Source organism: Protopterus annectens, chromosome 1.part1, assembly GCF_019279795.1.
Source record: "Protopterus annectens isolate FY-2018-M chromosome 1.part1, PAN1.0, whole genome shotgun sequence".
In the NCBI taxonomy this organism is placed as follows: domain Eukaryota; kingdom Metazoa; phylum Chordata; order Ceratodontiformes; family Protopteridae; genus Protopterus; species Protopterus annectens.
The window spans coordinates 299,495,880-299,517,524 of record NC_056726.1 but is presented as its reverse complement, the minus strand read 5'-3'; the positions used below and the strand labels follow the sequence as shown (position 1 = coordinate 299,517,524).

The following is a 21,645-nucleotide window of genomic DNA, read 5'->3' as shown; positions in this document are numbered from 1 at the left end:
CCTTTTAAATACCTTGTTTCTGAGGACGTGCAGCAGTTACTAAAGGAGGAAAGGAACCCTTTTGCTAAGAAAATGTGTAACTAGGGCCCAAGCAATGATTATGTACCACTGGTTCTTAAATATTTGCAAGAGCTACTGATGTTCTTCATGTTTCAATGTTGAAGTCATCACACTTGGGTTATCTGCCTGCAGGTAGCCTCAGTTGGCCCGAATACCAGAGTCTTGGGATTTCTGCGTTGGATGGGGTCGCTTCTTCCATGACGTCAGAGGGTATAAAACAGGCAGCCGACGCCATTACATCAGTCTTTCTTGCCGAGGAGCTCGAAGCAGAAGCAGTTCGCAAGTGCCAGTTGGCTGCTACCTGAAATTTTTGTTTTCGAGTTTCAAATCCGAAGTCTTCTAAAGCTAAGTACCCCGTTGGGGATCCTTTTTTCTTGCTCTCACCGATGTCAGAAAATGTTAACAATTGTCATGCCTGTGTAAAGCAAATACCTCACAAAGATTTTCATTCTTACTGCGTCACCTGTTTAGGCCCAGACCACGACATCCCTTGCTGTCGGTTTTGTGCCTTGTTTAACACCCGAACCATTCGTTGTCATGCTATCTTTTTTGCTAAATTCTTTCGCCCTCATTCTCCTTATTCCAAAATGGCTTTGATAAGCCATTCGACTACCGATCTTCCGAAAAAACGTAAAGATAAAGACAGAGACAAACTGCATAGGTCCAAAACTGCAGACGATGCTTCTGTTAAGCTAGTCGCCAGTTCGCCTGTACTCAGTGAGGCGCCTTTGCAGCCCCTGATGCTCGCTTCTACAGATTCGCAGGTCTCTGCTGAGACCCATTCAGAGTATGGTATGCCGCGAGATGCTTTTTCGACTATGGAACCTGCGGATGTCTCTACCTTGGATAGGTCCGGAGCTGCTGTGCAGGCACCAGCTTCTGAGGGTGTTTTCTGACCTACCGATGTTCGAATTAAACAGACTACTTCGTTTTTAGCTAAAACTACCGAGTTTCTTAGGCCCAGAGTACGCACTACACCAAGAAAACCGACCAAAGCGCATGCTCAAGTATCCATGCTACAAAAACAATTGCTTAGAATGGCTGAAGTCCTTATTACCCTAATTAGGGGAAGCCAGCCTTCCCCTGCTAAGAGACAAAGAATTGTTTCATTCTGATTCTACAGACCAGGAGTCCGATGACTCTGACCCCTTCTGATTATCAGGACATGCCCTTAACCTGTGAGGATTCAGATGCAGAGGAATCCATTCCCTCTGTCTCCCCTCCAGAGAAAGAAACCTTGCATACTTTAAGAGAACATTAATATTTCCGCTGGGAATGCCAGGACTACTGTCAGTCCAAAAAGAGACTCAGAGATTATTTAGAGTTGCCTCAGCACAGGCCTCTAGCTATACTCCCTGTCCTGGATGTTGTAGATGATGTCTTCATGGAGTCCAGTCTTACTCCAGACAATTTACCCCTGGCCCCTAGAAAACCTGACTGGTACTACAGAGTACCTAATTCTCACAAATTTCTCCAAGAATCCTACTGTGGATCCAGAGACCATTTCCCTACAGCTACTACAGCCAAAACCCCTATCCCTTCAGACAGGGATTTCAGAGCTTTAGACAGATGGGTTAAGAAGGTATATACCTCTGTAACTCTTGCCATCAGGGCATTGAATTGCCAGTTTCACATGTTTGAAGTACCAGCAACATATTATGGAACCAATTAAACAAAAATGGGGTTACTTCCAGATTATGCAGAAAATAAAGATTTACAAGCATTAATGCATTCTGCAAACTAAGTAAGAAGCAAGCATACTTTGCAGTGTGGCTTTGATGCCCTAGAAGCATCTTGCAGGGCTGCAGTCACTGGGTCTGTACTGAGAAGGCATGCTTGGCTGAAGGAACAAACATTGCCAGATCATGTCAAAAAGATGGAAGAGAAAGCTAAATCTATGCAAACTGTTAAAGAATTCTTACAAGTGCAGCCACCTAGATTCAGTAGGCATTGGCCTTCTAAAAACTGGTCCTTTCCAGCCCCTTCCAGGCCTTCTCAGTCCAAACCCAGGGGAAACAGGCCACCCAGACTACAGTCTCAGGATATGCAGAGACCTAAACAATGGAGTGCTCCCACCTCCAAAACAGGGAGTGGTAAGCCGCCCCCTTATGGAAAAAGCTCACAATGACTTTTCAATTATCCTTTCCAACCCTGCCCAATTATTTGTGCCCCTAGGAGGAAAACCTGCCCTTCATGCAAAAAAACTGGATGTCCATTACTCAGGACCGATGGGTCCTAAATATTGTATCCCAGGGATACAGATTCTACTTCCATTCACTGCCAACCCCAAGCGGGTTTCCAGACCTTCCTCCAAACCAGTGGGCAGAGGTTCAAAAACATCTACTTTTCCGTGCTCAATATCAGAGCTATTCAACCTGTTCCAGTAGAACAAAAGGGGCAGGGTTTCTACTCAAGACTTTTCCTGGTTCCCAGAAAAGAGAGCCCTTGGTGCCCAGTCCTGGATCTATCAATTCTCAACACCTTTCTGGTGGTCCAAAAATTCAAGATGCATACCCTACAACAGCTTCTCCCTATGCTAGCCAAGGATGCCTGGTTAGTCACTCTAGACTTAAAAGAAGCTTATCTGCACATCCCCATAAGGGAGTCCTGCAGGAAATATCTACGCTTCAGGGCAGGCTGTATGCACTATCAGTTGTCTGCACTTCCCTTTGGCTTATCTACTGTGTCCAGAGTATTCACAAAGTGCCGGGCTCCAGCCATTGCATATTGCAGGCAGAGAAATATCTAAATTTTCCCAGACTTGGATGATTGCCTGATTCAGGCGGACAGTCAGGAATTGCTACTTCAGCACCTAGCATTTGTAAAAAGCCTTCTCATTTCATTGGGGTACACCATCAATGAAAAGAAATCACAACTGGTGCCCAGTCAAAAGATTGTATTCCTGGGAGTATGCTTGGACACAACTTCCCAGATGCCATTTCTCACTCCAGAAAAACAGGTCTATCTGACCAACTACTTCAAACAAATGGCCATCAGACCCTGCTATCTGCAAGGAAAATACTGCAAGCCCTAGGGTTCATGGCCTTATGTATTCTGCTAATTCCATATGCAAGACTGCATATGAGGAAACTTTAGTGGTACTTAAAAAGCCTTTGGTGCCAACATTCTCAGGACCTGGAAACAATAATTCCAATCATACCTTGTCTAAAGGCAGAGTTCATTTGGTGGGCAGAAGCATGCAATCATAACAAGGGACTGCCTTTCACTCAACCCCTCGCCGCCCAAACCCTGACAACAGACGCATCAGATTATGCATGGGGGGCACACATGGCAGGCAAATGCTTTCAGGGCCACTGGAGCCCAGGCCAATTTCTCCTGCACATCAATCAAAAAGAGCTGCTAGCTGTACAGAATGCTCTGACAGCCTTCAAATACCTAATCCTTCCAGGACAGCTGCTGATAAAAACCGACACCACAGTTATGTGGTGCATAAACAAGCAGGGGGGAACCCATTCCTACCCACTCTGCAGGTTAGCCATGGTCCTGTGAAACACAGCCTTGAGCAACCACGTGCATCTACAAGCTCAGTTTCTGCCAGGAAAACAAAATTCACTGGCAGACTTGAGCAGAAATCTCCTAGACCCACATGAGTGGAAACTGGAGCCCAACACCTTCAACCTTCTAATCCAGAGATTGGGGACACCGGAGGTGGACCTCTTTGCCTCCCCCAAGAGCCACCAGTTGAGCAAATTCTGCACCAGGAACCCTCACTGCAGAGTCTGGAAGGTGGATGTCCTATCCCTCCAATGGGAAAACCTCTCAATTTATGCCTCTCCCCCTTCTCTCAAAAGTACTACTCAAGATGAAACAGGGCAGGCCAAAGGCAGTTCTTATTGCCCCAGACTGGCCACGTCAGCACTGGTACCCATTCTTACGCAGTCTGACAACAGTGCCACCCTGGCACCTTCACCAGACTCCTACCCTGCTGCCTCAGCAGGAGGGGCAGATTTTGCATCCACAGTTGCAAACCCTAAACCTTGCAGCCTGGCTTATCCCCTGAATACACCACCAGCAACCCTCCGCAAACAGGTGCTGGACGTCATTCTTGAAACCTGAAGGCCTAGTACTAGGAAATTCTATGCTGAAAAGTGAAAAAGATATCGTTCTTGGAATCGGTCTCAAGGAAGGAACACAGCAGTGCCCTCCTTACCTCTAATCCTGGATTACCTAGCAGAACTACTCCACAGAGGCCTATCCTTCTCCTCCATTAAGATTCATGCCTCTGCCATCTCCGCTTATTATAATACTGAGCCATTTTCTCACCCTCTCATCAAACAGTTCCTGAGAGGGGCTAACAACTTAAGGCTCTCCCTGCCTGGGACCATAACTTTGTACTGGAAAAGCTCACGCTTTCCCCTTTTGAACCTGCTGCTTCAGCAGAGTTAAAATTCCTCTCTTGGAAAACAGCGTTGCTTTTAGCCGTAACTTCAGCTTAGAAGAGTGTCTGAGTTACAGGAGCTAATGGCTGTGGAACCCTTCCTTATTTTCTACGCTGACAGGGTTTCCCTCAGGACTAACCCGTCCTTTATGTCTAAGGTGGTGTCCAGTGTGGCTCTAATACAATCCATCCATTTGCCAGTCTTCTTCCCTAATCCTCAGAATAAAGGGGAAAGGATCCTGCACTCCTTGGACTTGCACACACAGCTCAGGTTCTACCTTAACAGGACTAAACCTTTCAGAAAATCTGACCAGCTGCTAGTCAGCTTTTCTACTGGGTCAGAGGGCAAGGTCATTTCGAAACAAACCATTTCCAAATGGATGGCACACTGCATCTATTTCTGCTGCAAGCACCATGGAAAACCTACCCCACAGGGGATCAGACCACATTCCACTAGGGCTACTTCCACTTCTGCAGCATTTTTCAGGGGAGTTCCTACCAGGGACATTCTGGAAGCTGCAACCTGGAGTTCTGTACACACCTTCACCAAGCATTACCGCTTACCTATTTTCTCTAAATCCAGAGCTGGATTTGCTACAGCAGTCTTACAAGGCCTGCTAGCCAGCCCTAACACTTCTTGACTGCCTCCACCCTTCCTCAGCTTTGGGAATCAACCCAAGTGTGATGACTGCAACAGTGAAACACGAAGAACGTAATACAGTTGTGTACACTTACCATAAATGTAGATGTTCGAGTGTATTCACTGTTGCAGTCCTGGTTTTCCTCCCTCCAGCCCCCTGGTTTTCTCTCTCATTTCTAAGGCCATTTTTACTGGCAGTGATATTTACTTTTTACTGGTGGTCCCCACCATATACTAGCTTCCTATTTGGGGACTCCTGACATTTGGGGCAAGAAAAACTGATGTGTAATGGCTTCTGCTGCCTGTTTTGTGCCCCTGACAACCTTTCGTCATGGAAGAAGCGACAGCATCCGATGCAGAAATTCCAAGACTCTGGTATTCGGGCTGACTGAGGGCTACCTGCAGGCAGATAACCCAAGTGTGATGACTGCAACAGTGAATACACTTGAACATCTACATTTATGGTAAATGTACACTCGAACATCTACATTTATGGTAAATGTACACAACTGTACTTTCTTTCACCTTTTATTCCTCTATCAAGGTTCATCTTTATGCCATGACAGCATGTCTGTCAGTGGTTCCTCCCCTTTCATAGGTTATTTGCCCATGTGGGCCATTTTAAGCCCAGACAAATTTCCAACCCAAAAGTAGGAAGCAATCCCTGTACCTAGTGTCTGTGAGGTAAACACCTTAACCATCATTTTAACCCCTGAACCCTTTTCTTTCATTGGTCATGCAGTTCTTGAAAGTGGTTTTACATGTTGGACCCCCTAGGAAACAGATGGCACCTACTTGGCATTTTAATTTTGTGCTGGAAAAATTAACTTTGTCTCCCTTTGAACCAGTTCATGGGGCTGATTTATGGTTCTTAATATGGGAGACTGTTACTACTCCTGCAGATGTCAGAGCAATTAAGTATCTGAGTTGCAGTGGTATTCTTTAGAGATCGGGTTACTTTAAGAATAAGTCCCTAATTCTTGCAAAAAATTGTTTTAAAGTTTACTTTGAATCAAGCCATCAGTCTACCTACAACATTATACTGTGGATGTGCATAGGCAGCTCTGGTATTATCTTTATAGAACTAAATAATTTAGGAAAGCTGAGCAGTTGTTTATCTCATATGTGAGACAAAGAAAGTGCAACCTGTGTCAGACTAGTTCCAGATGGTTGTTGCTTACTGTTGTTCCCACCATGGTTAATCTTTTCCAGGCAAAATCAAGACACATTCTACTAGAGTCTTATATTCTTTGATGTTGTATTGGAGGTGGAAAGGAATGGGGGCATAGTCATACCTCCCAAATATACAGATATTTGCAGAATGTCCAGATTTTTGCTTTCAATTTCGGTCTGTTCCTCAAATTTGTGGCTTTCTGGCAAACCACCGCGATGATCGGAGGAATGAAATCACTAAATAATGACATACAATTGAGTTTCAGATTTCATATTTTTTTAGGAAATGCATTTTAACACAAATCATGTTATTCTAGCTACTTTCTAAGATTATAACTGCAGTATTTAAAATCTGTCCCTATTTTTGAGCCTTTGTCCCCCATTATGTCAGGCTTTGTCCAGATTTCTTGGGCTGAGATTGAGAGGTATAGGCATAGGGGGAAAGGGGGAGTTAAGTGAAATGCCAAGGTAGTTTATTTGTATGTTTAAATCATGAAAAAATGCTGTCTCATCATTTACTTAACTGTTTTTGATGATTTTTTGAGTGTTTTTTTTGCCTTTCCACAATCTAAATGCTTGACCATAATCCATATTTATCCCAACAATGTTTCAAAGGCAGGGAAGCTACTGATGAGGTTGTTAACTCAGAAAATTAATTAGTACATTCACAACTCAAGTAAAGGACAAGGCAGTATCAGTAAAAAAATGGCGAGCAAGTAGCTACAAAAGACAAAAACATTTGACATCTTCATCCACTTGTAACAAGCCACCAGTCGTTTTGTGTGTGTGTGTGTGTGTGTGTGTGTGTGTGTGTGTGTGTGTGTGTGTGTGTGTGTGTAAAGCAGACACTGATCACATACATTGGTAAACCTTTTCAGTGTTCAGGGCTACAGTAAGACTCTGGGTAGTTTAAATGCCGGAAAATTTCTGCATGTGTTGATCTTCAGTATTGTGCTTGTGTGACTTCCTAAACTTTCAGTGCCTAAAATGTCTCTTTCTGGAGAGCAGCAGTATGTCAGGTCCTTGAGATACACGGGAGACCAAATGAACAGTGCTATATTGTTGTGTTGCTCTCATTTCCATGAACCAAGTAGACTCACTATGTTTAACCTGTTAAAGATGGTGACTAATTATCCCTCCGTATGAGGAGGAGGATCTTTTATTGTGTTCATTGTTAGGTTTTTGCCAATGTACTGCAATGATAAGCTGCATATTGCCAAGTATATCTGAAGCAAGGGTACAGTAGCTATACAAACACTACACACACTTTTAGGGTGCATAGCGTTTAATGAGCGACTGTTCAGAGATTCACTGTTAATCAGCTCACTAATGCTTTATGCTGTGCATTGCACTGCACTGACTGTATTAAAACATATTTTGTTTGTAGAATGCTTACTAAGGTGCTGCAATGAGAGGATTGCTGTTAGGTTACACTGATGCCTGTCACATGCAATGAGAAAGAAGATTGCTGTTAGGGTACACTGATGCTTGTCACATGACAAAACCTACTGACACCTCAACCAAATGCTAGAGAAGGCAGTATCTTTGGTTACTCTTTCATAGAAGATGGTCTCCTACACGTAGTTCCCAGATACCAGCTTAAGCATTTTCATCAGTGATAAAGCATTTAAACGTATTATGGAGAAAAATGAGCTTGCAAAGCAATAAAAACTAATGAGTAGATCTATGGTTGAACCATTGGTAAGAGTTTGAGCTGGGATTACCATATGGCTAATTGTGTAAGCTTTAATTAAGGTACAGGTATAGAAAGGCCCAGATCAGTTTACTTACTGAAGAAGAGCAACACCACATTTTTTTCTTAACTTTAAACAGGTATGTGACTCGGCTACTCACCAGTTATTTAGGTTGTTTAACAATTTATATTTTTCATAGGTATTCAAAGTCAGAAAATCTGTTTTGTTGCTTATGAGGTGATTGGTAACCTTTCTTGGGACTCAAAGTTATCTAATAAATACCAGTCCCCAGCAGAAGGCATGCTGTGTTACAAAAGAATGAAGAGCACCTTTTCAGGCCACTCTGAAACAAAGTAAAAAAAAGCATGGAAATCTATTGAGTCCAACCATTTTATCATGCTATACCTGGTCAGGTACATGTATGGGTATATGTAACAGTTTTGTGTCAACATTTACAAAAACTGTCAGAATGAGTTAAAATTTTCAGCATATAAGATAACTGGAAAACTTGCAGTGTACATTAAATTTGTGGGAATTTCTGTATGAATTCAGCATTGTTTATCTTGTGCGCTCCCTTGGCTTTTAGACCCTAAAATGTTTTTCTGGAGTGGGGCAGCACACCATGTCCCTGAGTTTGTAGGTTATCCAATGCACATTCGATTCCTGGGGATTTCTACCTGGATTAATCCTTACTTTTAATCATGTGACTCCCTTAAACTTCCTACTACATTTGTTTCTAGAGTGCAGCAAGTATGCCAGGCCCCTGACTTTATAGGTGTTTCCTGTTGGAACCACTGGGGAAACAGGAAACATCCTTGAAGTTTCAAAGTCAGGCAATGCATTTCCCTGTCTGCACAGAACAGCATATTGTGCAGATCACACACCTAACCGCCATATGTATTAGCTGCTTGTTTTTCTTTCTTTCTTAAGGATCTTGGCTGTAATTCACATTTTTAGCTTTGTTTTCATCATAACGCTCCTTTGTGTAATGATATAGAGAGTAGACTTATAGACCAATATGACAAAAAGACCTATACTTCAGTCACCCTGGCCACGACAGCTTTGACCTGTCAGTTGCACATTTTCAAATACTTTGATTCTGTTCATGAGCAAATTAACATTAAAACAGAGAGGAGATGAGGCAAGAGTCAACAGAACATCCAGGAATTGTGCATTGTAGGCGTCCAGGTGGCCAAACATTGTATTGGCTATGATGCACTGGATGCATCATGCAGGGCAGGTGCCACAGGGATTGTGACAAGGTAGATATACCTGTCTGATGACAACCTCTTTCAGACCATGTTAAACCAGAGCTTCTTGATGCCTCACTAGACAAGGAATTTCTCTTTGGACCACCAGCAGAAAGGTGTTCAAGTGACTGAGCCACAAAGGGAACAGATTGTCAGTTAAGGAATTCGACCATTCACCTACTCCCAGGTAGAATGGAAAGTACTCAAGTAAGTCCTGACCCTTTCCCTCAAGAAAGAGGGAAAAGTGCCCAACTATTCACCTACTCTCAGATGCAGTGGAAAACACCCAAGTAAGTCATGACCATTTTCCTCCAAGCAAGAGGGAAAATAAGCCCCCTGGAAGGAAAATTCCAGGCATCAACAAAACAACCAGTGTTCCATACCTGAGGTGGGGGTCCTAATTACCTTGACCCGGTAGGGAGCAACTGTGACTGTAGTGTTCAGCACATCCTACCTTCCACAAACTTTTCTGTGAGGGAGACTCATCTCCTTGTTCAGTCATGGGGAACAGATTACTCAGGACAATGGGTACTACAAATCCTTGGAAAATGTTATTCCCTGCAGTTTTGTAAGACCGTCTTTTCTAGGCACCCCCTCCTCCAGAACAAGAAAGTAATCTAATTCCACCCCTCTGAGAGTATCTGTTAGAACATGGTTCCATTCAACTAATTCCTATAGGAGAGGTAGCCACGAGATTCTGTTCATGCCTCCTTTTAAGTAATGAGAAAACAAAGGAACCTGGAAAACCATCCTAGGCCTTCCAGGACTCGACAAATCCTTGGTCATAGAGTCTATCATAGTGAAATGGGGTCCTAGGCAAGGTAATGGACCAAGGTGCCCCCCCCCCCCAGCAGCTATTCCAGTGTTCCATTATTTGTCGCCCCCCCCCAAGTTGCGATAAACACTGTTCAAAATTGTCAGCATGCATACTGTTTTTTTTCATTCATTTTGAATTGAAGATAGACATGTGAATTTAACTTGTAATGTATTCTTTGATGACCAGATTAGTCGCACTGGGTTAGTAGCCTCTAATCAGGGAAAACCCTTGCTGATATTTATACTACAAGGGGAAATTTTCCAGGGCATTGAGAAACTTCCCTGTACTCTTTTTGATAGTTCAGGTGGATGTGAAAGATATCACAGCACCCATCACCAATGCAGGTAGATGGGGCCATGGTTTAACATCTTATCTGAAGGACAAACACGCTCAGGAGTGCATCCCCCTCCTTGTACTGCATTGCAGTGTCAGAAATCCATTTACATAGTGTGGGAGTAGAACCCATAGACTTTTGGACCAAAGGTGAGTATGCAATGTGTTGCCTTACTAACACTGCTTTCAAATTTTGTAGCACAAACACTGATGGCCATATGCTTACAAAACAGTTGCACTTTGAAAACAGACTTAGCGTGATCAACATTTAACTTCTCTTGAAGCTTACATTCATTGAAATTGCTCTGAAGCTCACATTCTTTTAAAATACACTGAAGTTAACATTCATTGAAAATGCATTAAAATTCACATAGTTGGTGTAGAGGATTAAAGCCATTGTCTGCTGTAGCCAGGGTACAAGGTTTGAACCTGAACAACTAATTTGGGCATTTTACCACACACACACACACACACACACACACACCTTGTACATGCAAGTTAGACTTCATGTTCAACAAAGGCTGCTTCACTGAAGCAGTAAAATGCAAGCTGCCTGCACTGCAAGTTAAATTAATATGGTTCCGAAAGCACATATAACTGAGAGAGAATGAAAAAAAATATGTAGAAAAAAATGTTTACTACCTTTTTAATGAGCACAGTTGAGCCAAAGGCTGCTCTTCCCCTAGAGATCATATCCAGTTTGTAATGGGATGTAAAAGTATGAGGATTGGTCCAGGTTGCAGTGCAGTGCATTTATCATCCATGGAAGCTTTGGAAAGAAATGTCATGGAAGTTGCCGTATGTAGATCAGAGGGTGTGTTGTGACTTTAAGAAGCATTTCAAAGTGAGGGTACGTGCAGGCAGCAGTGATATTTTTGAGTGAACAGCTGTGTTAGCATATATGAGTGCAGTAGTCAGTCTGTTTATAAGTTTACTTAAGTTTAATTTACTAAGCCTCAATCCTGATGCATTTGCATGTAATAAAGCTGTTTGAACTGAACCCACAACTGTCTGTTTTATCCAGACCGGATGAGCGACATGGTGTTAGAAGTGGGATGTTTGAACAACATGGTACCAGGAGTGGCGTAGCCAAATGACATGGTGTTAGAAGTGGCATGCCTGAACGACTTGGTGTTGAAACCGGGATGTCTGAACAACAAGAAGCCAGAAGTTGAGCCATGAAGTGCAGTTAGAAATAGTTATATAGAGGAGTTATTCATCCCAACCTGCTCAAACGATTGAAAAAGGTTAGAAACTAATTTCAGGTAATTAAAACTCGCATAAGTTGTTTATTTCATAAGAAAAAAATATACAAAGCACAAAACATATTAATCAAGCAAAAAGCACAAAAGATATTATTGATTAAACAAAATGTTTGAAACCACGATATTTGATAGTTATTCAAAATACTTATGGGAGCATTCAGAATTACTTCTGATTTGCATAATGAGTATGTTAAAAGTAAAACGAGCACAAGAAAAGTATAACAAGCATGATAAAAGTCAAACAAGGATAAAGAGTACAATAAAATGGCAAAATAAGCATAGAAAAGCAAAGTGATTGCATTTTTTTTAGTAAGCGACCACGTTTTTTGATATGAGCTACTGTTTTGCATTGATTAAAGCTATTCAGTGTAAATAGAGTTGTTTGAAGTATCTCAGTGTGCAAAGTGTTTGCAGTGTGTGCTTTGTTACAGTACAGTTATTTCAGAGTTTACTGTGTACAAAGTACAGTTATTTCAAGAAGTTTCTTGCGCTGTGTACAATTCATTGGTAAAGTGCAGTCATTTCAAAGTGTTTTTTACACTGATGAGTGGTTTTGCAAAGTACAGTTATTTCAAAGTGTTTCTTGTGCTACTGAGGCTTATTTCACAAATTGCAGTTATTTCGAAGAGTCTGTGCTGTTGAGCATGTGTACAAGTTTCTGGCATAAATTTCTGACATATATGTGTTTATATTCATGCATAATTCCAAGGGTATTTATTACTGTGTGAAGGCATGGTAGAGGCATTTCACAGACCCAGTCCACTTGTGTTTGAGCATAATATTGCAGTGAATTGGAGAGTATTTGAGCAGGAATATGATATTTTCATGCTTACATTTTCTGATAAAGATGCACGTATGAGGGCATTTATTCTGCTTAATCTTGCGGGGTCAGAAGCCATTGAAAGAGAGGGTTCATTTGTGTATGCACCAGCAGTATATGCAGGAGAAGGGGAAAACAGTCATATTGTTGTATAAGCTGAATCAAGGGAAGACCCCTGAGTGCTTGAAATGTAAATTTATAGAAATGTGTAACCCCCAGACAAATGTTACATTGAGAGGCACTTATTCTATACAAGAGACCAAAAGCCAGGAGAAACTTTTGCAGCTTACATTACTGACTTAAGAAACAAAGCTAAAATGTGCACAGATTTGTTGATTTGAAAGATGAGTTTATAAAGGACAGGCTTGTGTGTGGTGTTAATAATGCTGCAGTAAGAAAGATTTTGCTTTTTGACAGTGATTTAACGTTGAGCAAAGCCATAGAGATTTGTCAAATACACGAGGTTACAAAAAGGCACACAAATATGCTTGCAAGTGATAACAGCATGGTTTCACAGTCTCTAGAGTAAACGTAGACAGCATGAGCACGTGGCTAACAGAAATGAGCCTAAGCATATAGCAGCTGCATACTATGTGGGATTTCCAGGGAGAGCCCATACTTTTCCAGCAAGTTCTAAGACTGGCTCAGTAAGACGGACATGCTGAGTGCAGCACACGGGGGAGTCAGCAAACCCATGTCTCACTGGTTAACTGTTGTAACTGTGGTGCCGGTCACAAGTCCAAAAGAGAAAAGTGCTTAGCATTTCATCAGCAATGCCATAAGTGTAAAAAATGGAACCACTTTCAAAAGCTTTGTAAGTCAAGCAAGCCTCATTCATTTATTAAGAGAAGCCACTAAAAAGGTAAGTTAATCATATAGAAAGCTGCAGTTCTACTTTCTGTGTAGATGGTGTATCAATGGTCAGTGAAAAGGTTAATGCAGGGATGGTAAACTCACAGAGCTCAAAGTGGACACTGGTTCAAAGTGTAATTTTTTGTCAGCAGAAACATTTGCTAGAGTATGTGCTGGTCAGCAACTTAATTTGGACAGTTGTGTGAAGCTTGTTGCTTATGGAGGTGAAGAGATTCACATTGAAGGCTCAGTAGTGCTTTCATGCTAATCAGCTGGGAACAGTTACAGCTTGCAATTTTATTTAGTCAAAAGACCTGTACGGTTATTATTAGGTCTCAAGAGACAGTCTAAAAATGAAACTGCTTTATTTTACCAAAGAAGTCCATCATATAAGCACATGTCCTAGTTCTAGTTTCACCTATGCTATTTTCACAGAGTATGCTGATACTTTCAAAGACAAGCTAGGTAAACTTCCAGTTGTGTACTCCATGAAATTAGACCTGGAGGTCAGTCCAGTGAGAAGAGTTCTGATAGCTGTGCAGAACAGAGTCAAAATCCAGTTAGATAAAATGGTGCATCAAGGTGTGATTTGTCCAGTTACAGAACCAACTGAATGGGTGTCTTCCATGGTAGTTATAAGAAAAGCTAAGATGAAATCAGAATATGTATTGAACCAAGAGACTTAAAGCATTAGAGACTCCACCATCCTGTGTGTACAGTCGAGGACGTTGCTACCCTCATGACAAATGCCACTGTTTTTCTGTCTTGGATGCAGAGAGTTAATTTTGCCAAGTAATGCTTGATCACTGATCTTAACTACTGACTACATTCAGTGCACCATTTGGTAGATTAAAATTTCTCAGAATGTCTTTTGGAATAAATTCCACAAGTGAAGTCTTTCAGCGTGCAATGCAGCAAATTTTTTTCAGGCTGTCCATGTGCTATAATAGTAGGTGATTTACTAGTTGGAGGCAATGGTGAAGCAGAGCATGACAGAAACCTCAGGAAAGTTCTGGAAAGAGCATGTGAAGTGAATCTAAAGCTCAATCCTCTAAAATGTACATTCAGGCTACCAGAAGTTACTTATGTCTGTCATTTATTTACCAGTTCAGGCTTCTGACCAGATCTTTCCAAACAGCCATTCTTGTAATGCCAGCTCCAGACAATGTCCAAGCCTTACAGTATTTTCTTGATATGGTTAACTATTTGGGCAAGTTTATACCAGACATCAGTGAATTGACGCCCTTAAGAGAGCTGACATGCAAAAATGTTACCTGGTCATGGTTGCAGCACCACCAGAGAGCATTTGATGACGTGAAACAGAAAATTGCCTGTCCGCCTACGTTAAGATACTATGATGTCCACAAAACAGTAATTCTTTCCTACGGTGCTTCAAAGTTTGGTCTTGGTGCAGTTATTCTTCAAGAGAATAGACCAGTAGCCTATGCATCTATAACTCTTACCCAAACTAAGATGCAGTACGCTCAAACTGTGACAAAACTTTTGGCAGTTGTTTGCATGTTCAGAGTTCCATGATTATATTTATGGCCGAGCTATCCAGATTGAGACTGATTGTCATCCTCTAGTCACTATTTTAAAGAAGCCTGTGCATATGGCTCCAACAAGACTACAAAGAATGATGCATAGATTAAAAAAGTACAACTTAAAGAAGTCTGCCTTTTGTACAGACCATTTTGATCTGGCTGATACATTATCTAGATCACCCAGAAATACCACAGAAAAGCTTGATGCAGAGAATTTTGACTTTGTTGTCATGGAAGTGCGTAATTTTTCTACCACAAGACTTGATGAGCTAAGAGATCATACAGAGACTGATCCAGTTTTGCCAAAAGCTCAACCACTTCATCAATGTTGGATGGCCTTCAAAGAAATCTTGTGCACCAACAGAAGTGCAACCTTATTTTCCTTAGAGATGAGCTGTTGATGGAAGATGGTATCATTTTCAAAGGTCCTAAAGTTGTCGTTCCTACTTCCTTACAACATGAATACATCTAAATTTTGCGTCGTGGCCACCCAGGTTTCGAAGCTACCAAAAGAAGGGCGAGAGGGCTAGTAGTTTGGCCTTTTCTGTCAAAAGGCATCGATAAAGTACTCTCATGTTAAGTATTCTATAGTACTAAACCGCGTTTGGAAAAAGAGCCACTTCAACTAAACCAGATTCCTGAGCTACCTTGGTCAACATTAGCCACTGACATGTTTGAGTAGAATAGTCAACATTACTTAGTGTTGGTAGACTCTTATTCAAATTGTTTCGAGATTGATCTCCTTACCCAGTCTAACGTCCAGTACTGTCATTACTAAATTGAAATGTAATTTCTCAGTCCATGGTAGTCCACGCAAAGTTATTTCTGACAAAGTTGCCCAGTTTACCAGTCAGATATTTCACAGTCAGATGGCCTAGCTGAAAGTGCAGTACAAAGTGCAAAGCAATTAGGTCAAGTTTTCTTGAATTTGCTTAATCTCAGAAATTTACCATGTGACAATTTACTTGGCTCACCTGCTCAGAGATTTCTGTCTAGGCAAACAAGAACAATCTTGTCTATCAGTTTCAGTTTGTTGGTGCCTAATAATAAAAACACCAGAGCAGTCAAAGCCGAACTGTTCAAAAAGTGTTCATTCCAGAAGTCTAACTATGAAAAAACAAGCAGATTTCTTCGTCCATTGAAAGGATGAGAGATAGTGAGGACGCAAACGATGAAAGGTTTTGATCAAATTGGTCAAGTGTGCTGAGCCAAGATCTTACTTAGTAGATCTGAGGGTATAGAATACAGAAGAAATAGCAGGCATCTTCTTCTGGTGTCTGAATCGATATCCCAGCATCGTACCTGTGATACAGGCTCTAGATCTCAGAGCAATCGAAACAGTGTTCCTGTTGAAGGACATGTCTCTCTACCTGTTCCCATTCCTGATGATGTCAGAGATGTCCCTGAAGTTGAACATTCATTAAAGACGGTCCCTGTTGCTAAACCCAGTCCTAATTTTTGTCACACGATCAGGTCGTATTTCCAAACCTAGCGTAAAATACACAGCAACCTGGACATGAGTTGTTTCACTTGTAATTAGTTCTGTACAATTGCATGTCGGTGATTATCATTATTACTGTGCATGACTCATTTCTCAAAGAGGGGAGGATGTAGATCACAGGGTGTGTTGTGACTTTAGGAAGCATTTCAAAGTGAGGGCACATGCGTATAAATAGAGAGCATGTGCAGGCAGCAGTGTCATTTTGAGTGAACAGCCAGAGTGTTAACATGTATGAGTGCAGTAGTCAGTATGTTTATAGGTTTACTTAAGTTTAAGTTGCTAAGCCTCAGTCCCGATGTGTTTGTATGTAATAAAGCTGCTTGAACCAAACCAGACGAGCGACACTATAGACCAAGTCAAATGTTCTCTTAGAGTTTTTGGTAAGGATAGGCCCAGCTTGCTGTAAATAAACATTATGCAATTAGTCAGCCATAGCAGAAGTAATGGCCACTAGTAAAGTAGCTTTCTAGGTCTAGAATTTAAGTTCACATTTAGCTGCTGGTTCAAAGGGGGATTGAATTAAGGTTTGTAGTACCATAATTTAAGTCCCATGGTGGAATAGGTTCTTTACATGGTGGTCTGAACAGGAGGGTGCCTCTTAAAAAAGCTTTACAGAGTTTAGATGAAGCCAAGGAGGAATGGTCAAATCCAGTGAAAATTAGAAATTGCTACCAACTGAACTTCAGTTGTTGAGGAGCTAGCTTCCTTGTTATAAATTATTGCCAAAAACTCCAGGACACTTTGTACAGGAGCTGAAAATGGGTCAGTACATTTTTGCTGCACCTAAAAAGCAAATCTTTTCCATTTGCTTCTGTAAAGTTTCCTTTTGGAAGCCTTATTTGAAAATAGAAGAATATGGCGAACAGGGGAAAAGAAGGGGAAGGGTTGTTTGGCTAGCAAGGAAATTGGAGAAACCATGCTGTTAGCTTGAGGTTTGAAATACCCAGATGCATTATGCCTGTTTGAGACAAGAGGTCTGGAATTGGATCCAGAAGCCAAGGTGGATACAGTAGATGAGGCCAAAGGAAGGAAACCAAATCTGTTGAGGTCAGTAAGGTTACAGTGATAACTTTGCTATTCAACCGGGCAGCTTTCTGTACAAATTTGGGAACTAGGGGAATCCGTGGATACACATAGAGAAGACTGGGGGGGGGCAGTTGATTCCCCCTGTGGGGGGATAAGGGCCTAGAAGCTGCTGCATTTGTTGTTTAGGGAAGATGCAAAAAGATCTCAGCAAGGCTGGGTCACATTTACTGAAGATCATAAATGTCACTGTCTACCTGAAAGACCACTCGTAAGGTAGTAAAATGGACCTGCTCAGTTTGTCTGCTATCACATTGGACTTCCCCAGAATGTGGGTTGCTATTAGAAGGCATTTGGAATTGCTCTCCCAGTGGCAAACAGAGTTTCTTGACACAAGGTGGTAAGACCTGGTTCACCTTGTACCAAACAACTGATATGTCCATTTGAATCAATTGTCCTGAAACGGGGAGGGTCTTGAAATGCCTTTCCAGAACATTGATGTGTTTTGGCCTCTTAGGGGGGCCAACAGCCTTGGACTGATGTTCTTCATGATGTTCTTCGTGTTTCACTGTTGCAGTCATTACATTTGGGTAATCTGCTGGCAGGTTGCCCTCAATCGGCCTGAATTCCAAAGTCTTGGGTCCTGTGTCAGTTGCTGTCTTCTCTTCCATGACGTCAGGTCGTCAGGGGTATAAAACATGCAGCCAATGCCATTTTCTTCAGTCTTTCTTGCCGTGCGGTGCCCGAAGCAGAAGCATTTCGCAAGTGCCAGTCGGCCGACTACTGAAATATTCAAGTTTGAGTTTCAGATCCGAAGTCTTCACTAAAGCTAAGTACCCCATTGGGGAAACTTTTTTCTTGCTTTTTACCGATGTCAGAAAAAGTTAATAATTGTATTACTTGTGGGAAGCAAATACCTCATAAGGATTTCCATTTATACTGTATTCCTTGCCTAGGCCCTGATCACAACATGCCTGTCTGTTTTGTGCTAGATTTAACCAACGCACTATTAAGCGTCTGTATATTTTTGCATCAAAGTATTTTGGAAACAGATTTAACTACCCAGAAATGTCGTCAGATAACAATCCGACTACCGGAGTACATAAAAAATGCAAAGAAAAGGACAGAGAAAGGCAGTCGAAATCCAAAGAAGATGACGAAGCTTCTCCTAAGCCAGTCGCCGGTACTCAGGCGCTTTTGCAGCCCCTGACACTGGCTACCTTCAAGTCGCAGGCCTTTACCGACACCCACGTGCAGTCCGGCATGCCGCAAGATACTCAAGGTATTGGAACGACGGATGTATCTCCCTTGGATGGGTCCAGAGCCGCCGAGCAGGCACCGGCTTCTGAAAGTGTATTCAGACTTCAACATTTGTATATCAAACTGACGGCAGCTGCAAAACCAAAGACAAAAGCAACTTCTAAAACTAAAAAAACGACGCATGAGCCACATGCACAGGCCTCTATGCCTAAAAGCAGATGATCAAAATGGCTGAAGACCTTATTACCTTGATCAGGGGGTACCCATCCGCCTCCAGATATGAGGCCTAGGCAAGACACTGATTATGAATCTTCAGATCAGGTTTCTATTTCTTCTGATTCCTCTTCTGATCAGGAATTATCTATACCTCCCTATGAGGATTCTGATGCTGAGGAGTCTATTCCATCTGTATCTCTTCCTGATGATTATTCGTTTGGAGAAACCTTGCATACTTTTTGAGGGAACATTTTCACTGGGAGAGTCAAGACTTCTCAGAATAAAAAAAGAGGCTCAGGGATTTCCTTCTCCTTCAGCACAAGCCTTTAGCCATTCCCCGTTTTAGACATTGTGGATGATGTGTTTTCGGAGTAAAGCTTGACCCCTGATTCCTTGCCTCCGGCTCCCAGTAAGCCTGACAAGATATTACAGGGTCCCTGACTTTCATAAATTTTTATTTAGAAACCCTGCTGCTGATCCTGAAACTATTTCACAGGGTCCAAAGGGAGTTAAGGCCTCAACAGCAAAAAATCCTACCCCCCCCCCCCGACAGAGAATCAAGGGCAGTAGACAGATGGGGAAAAAAGGTTTATACATCTGCAACCTTGGCAATCAGGGCCTTAAACTGCCAATTTCATATGCTAAAGTACCAACAACATGCTATGGGATTGCTGAAACAGAAAATTATGTTGATTTCAGAATGTGCAGAAAATAAAGAATCGCAGGAATTAATGCATGCAGCTGAACAAGTTGGAAAGCATACTTTGCAATGTGGTTTTGATTCCTTAGAGACCTCCTGCAAGGCCGCAGTTACTGGATCTGTGATTAGGAGGCATGCCTGGTTAAAGGAACAAAATTTGCCTGATCATGTTAAAGCTAAATTGCTAGATGCACCTTTACAGCATGATTCTCTGTTTGGTATTAAGGCAGAAGAGGTTTTAAAGAAAATGGAAGACAAAGCTAAGTCTATGCAAACTGTTAAAGACTTCTTACAAGTGCAGCCACCAAGATTCAATAGACACTGGCCAACAAAAAAGTGGTCCTTTCCTGTGTCAGACAGAGGTCAAAGGGGCAAATCCAGACACCCTAAGGGTTCCAGATACCAGGTGCAGGATTCATACAGGTCAAAGCAATGGGGCGCTTCTACCTCCAAATCTGGAGGAGATAAAGTCAAACCTACAGAAAACAATCCCAATGACTTCCCACTGCCTACACCAAGCACTTAACTTTTGGCAGCACCCATAGGGGGAAAGTTAGCACTTTTTGCTCAAAATTGGCAGTTAATAACCCAGGGCAAGTGTGTACTAAACATAGTATCACAGGGATACCGATTCCATTTCCACACTCTGCCAGTGGCAAATGGTTGGCCAGATCTGCCAAAAAATCAATGGGCAGAGACACAGAAACAGGTTACGTCCCTCATGGATATGGGAGCCATTCAGCCAGTACCAGAACAGGAAAAAGGACAAGGTTTTTACTCAAGACTTTTATTGGTACCCAGAAAGGACAAGGCCTGGCAGCCAATACTGGATTTATCGATTTTGAACACATACCTGGACATTCCAAAATTCAAGATGCTGACTTTGCAGCAGCTTCTGCCCATGCTGGGCAGGTATGCTTGGCTGGTGACATTAGACCTAAAAGAGGCATACCTGCATGTCCCAATAAGACTATCGTGCAGAAGATACCTCAGATTCAAGGCTGGCTTAATGCATTACCAATTCTTTGCACTGCGCTTTGGCTTATCTACTGTGCCCAGGGTCTTTGCAAAGTACCTGGCACCAGTAATTGCATTTTGCAGACAAAGAAGTATACAAATATATCCTTACTTAGATGACTGTCTCATTCAAGCAGAGAACAAGGACATTCTTCTTCGACACCTGGCGTTTGTGAAAAGGCTTCTAACATGCCTAGGGTACACAATAAACGAAAAGAAATCACAACTGGTACCCTCTCAAACGATAACATTCCTGGGTTCAAGCTTGAATACAACTGCCCAGATGGTTTACCTCATGCCAGACAAGCAAAGGCAACTGACTACTTACTTCAAACTGATGGCAGCAAAAACCCAGTTATCTGCAAGACAAATTCTGCAGGCTCTGGGCTTCATGGCATCCTACTGATTCCATATGCAAGACTGCATATGAGGAAACTTCAATGGTACCTGAAAAGTTTATGGGGTCAACATTCTCACAGTCTGGAAACAATGATTCCTCTCATTCCCTGCCTACAACAGGAGTTTCTATGGTGGGCAAAGATGTCACCAAAACTTGGGATGGGCCTTCACTCTCCCCCCTGCCAGCCAAACCTTAACAACAGACACCTCGGATTATGCCTGGGGGGCCCACATGGCAGGAAGATGCATTCAGGGCATATGGACCCCAAAACAAATGCATATACATATCAACCAGAAAGAGATGCTAGCTGTTCAAAATGCCCTAACAGCCTTCAAGGACTTACTTCATCCAGGACTACTGATAAAGACGGACAACACCACAGTCATGTGGTATATAAACAAGCAAGGGGGCACACACTCATACTCCCTTTGCAGATTAGCCATGGCACTGTGGGACACAGCTTTGATCTACCAAGTACATCTTCAAGCTCAATTCCTGCCAGGAAAACAAAATACATTGGCAGACGATTTAAGCAGAAACCTTATGGCTCCTCACAAGTGGAAACTAAATCCACAAGTCTTCAGCATGATAACAGAGAAATGGGGTAGCCCAGACATAGATCTATTTGCCTCTCCTCAGAATTATCAATTGAAAAGATTCTGCACAAGGACTTGTCACAGA

General features: G+C 42.1%; 1 protein-coding gene across 10 annotated transcripts in view; it reads left to right on the top strand.

The window, feature by feature from the left end:
• TCF20 (transcription factor 20) overlaps nucleotides 1-21,645 on the top strand; it is a 2,163,179-nt gene that overhangs the window by 1,777,922 nt on the left and 363,612 nt on the right. The window lies entirely within an intron of this gene.